The 2339-nt window shown below is 39.3% G+C and overlaps 1 pseudogene; it reads right to left on the bottom strand.

The window, feature by feature from the left end:
* Nucleotides 1-2240, bottom strand: part of LOC107728374 (macrophage mannose receptor 1-like) — an 11674-nt pseudogene extending 9434 nt beyond the window's left edge.
* Nucleotides 2241-2339: the final 99 nt, after the last annotated feature.

Here is a 2339-nt window from a genome sequence, read left to right as displayed (position 1 = left end):
TGTTCTGGAACAGTGTTGTAAATACAACATAACCACTGATTTCTAGTCCTTTTTTGGAAGACCAAACAAAGTAGTTTCGCGTGTTAGAACGAGCCATTTTAGGTAGGCGTGGTTAACTCTTAACTTTTATAAAGAATATCTCTTTGGATTTGAGACTTTAGTCTTTGCAACTTTACAGATCTTCTTTATGCACCAAGAGCTTGTAACACTCCAAAGAGAAAGGAAAAATTGAAATCGCATCATATGACCCCTTTAAGTACATTTTGAATGATTTTGCAGAAATATTTACATTTACAACTAGCATTAAATTGTAAATTTAGTAAAGGAAGAGTCTAAAAAAATCTTTAAAAAAAGTTCTTCTAAACAATATAATTCAGACTTGTGCAGTATATTCTTTAAGTGTGTTTTAAAGACTTACTTCACTTTAGAGGGACACTGAAGATTACTGTCTTTTACATTGATTATTTGTGTTGGCCATACAGTTTCTCTCCTGATGAAACACCTCTTCACCTTCTCTCTTTCTCCAGTTTAATTTGCTCTCACTTTCCAGCCCCATGCCCTTCAGCTTTTCACTTATCTGGAAGACCAGCAAAAAATAAAAAATGTTACACTCTAGACCTCAGTGTCCATCTATAGCCCAAAACAGCAGCAGCAACAACAACAATATTAATGATATGAGTGGTGTTGGATGGCTGTAATGTATTTCAAGACATTGTAGAAAACAAAATAGCAAAGACATTACCAAAGAGGAAAAGGTTGGAGGAATATCACTGGAAAAGGAATGAGACAAGAGCTAGAACCCGTGATTATATCGGGGCTTTCCAGCACTAAAGAGACGTTAGAGAGCGGGAAGCCCTGAAAATGGACGCTAAGGCTGATTTGTTTCTGCTCGACACGTGTGTAACATTGGTTTTGCTATGTTTCACAGAACCAAGATATGCTGTTATTCGATCTGCCAGCTGTTATTTGTTGCCTGTGTTGGATAGTGTGTTCATGAATTTGTGGGCGGAGCAATGAAGGGAGGGGTGTGTTTGTTTGGCTGTTGATTTCAAATATCAATAATGTATCTCAGAAATCCCTTACTACATCTTTAAGGCAGATACAAACCTCATTGAGAATGGCCGTCTGTAGTGAAGGATCATTCAGTGTGCATTCATTACAGGACAATTTCAGTCTGACAATCTGCTTTCTATTCAACTTGTCTAGAGAAATACAAAGTTAATCTTATCCTCAGCATCCTCAAGATATATACATGAAAACATCACAGTTGTTTGTAATGTCTGTTTCATAAGTTTTATTTATTTATTTATTTTAATCATTTGTTTCTGTGAACTGGGGAAACTCACCTCCATGGCAGATAAAAGGCTGCTGTAGATCACAGCTGTATTGAGCCCATTTCCCAGAACTGGTTGTTGACATGCCAACACAGTCATCAGACCCTGAACTCATGGATGGTTGACCTGATGCCCAGTGTCTGAAGAAGCGGTTCCATTTGTCAGACCATTCCCAAGAGTCCAGAAACAGACCAAACCAGACCCACGATTTCGATGGAATTACACTCTTTATCAGATTCCATTCCTCAGAGTTGTGGATGGTGGCCAGGTCTGTGTGATGCTGTCTGCAGTAGCTCTGAGCATCTGTCCAATTCTTCCACTTTTGTACCCTGATGTATCCAGTACTTTCTACTGAGATATGGAAAACAAGAATCAGGCCTCAACCCAAGCTAAACTGAATATTAACACAGATATCAACTTATAACTCACCACTGTAGCATACAAAGTGTAAATGTGATGAGCAGGGATAATTATACCAAACTCCAAAGGCAAAATAGCCACATTCTCCTTCACTGTTTGGATGCCCTGTATTCCATTCACTGTATTGTGCGAGTGTATCATCTCCATTAGACCAACCCCAGCGTTTCTGTGTCCCCCTCTTCAGTCCAATCCACACTGATCCACTGTATCCAGCATCCACTATATTTACCAGCCTGTTCACATCACCCATGCTGTCTACAGTAGCCAGATCAGTGTACTTCGATCTGCAGTAACTCTGAGCCTCTGGCCACGACATTCTCACATTTATATAGTGGTATGGACGAGAAAGAGCAGAACTGCTCCAGAAGAGCCCTGTTAAAATTAACATGTTAAACCATATATGTGTGAACACATCATGATAAATACAGAATACAAATGAGCACACCAACCTGACAGCTGAAGCAGCACAAACAGACTCCCATCCATGACTGCTCACACAGATCCTCTCTGCTGTACAATATGTGTGCGACTGTTGTAATAACTAGGAAAATAAGAGAAACTGAAAGATGATTAAACAAACCACCA

This window comes from Sinocyclocheilus rhinocerous, unplaced genomic scaffold, assembly GCF_001515625.1.
Source record: "Sinocyclocheilus rhinocerous isolate Xijiao unplaced genomic scaffold, SAMN03320098_v1.1 scaffold3323, whole genome shotgun sequence".
Lineage (NCBI taxonomy): Eukaryota > Metazoa > Chordata > Actinopteri > Cypriniformes > Cyprinidae > Sinocyclocheilus > Sinocyclocheilus rhinocerous.
This window is presented reverse-complemented; position numbering and strand designations above follow the sequence as displayed.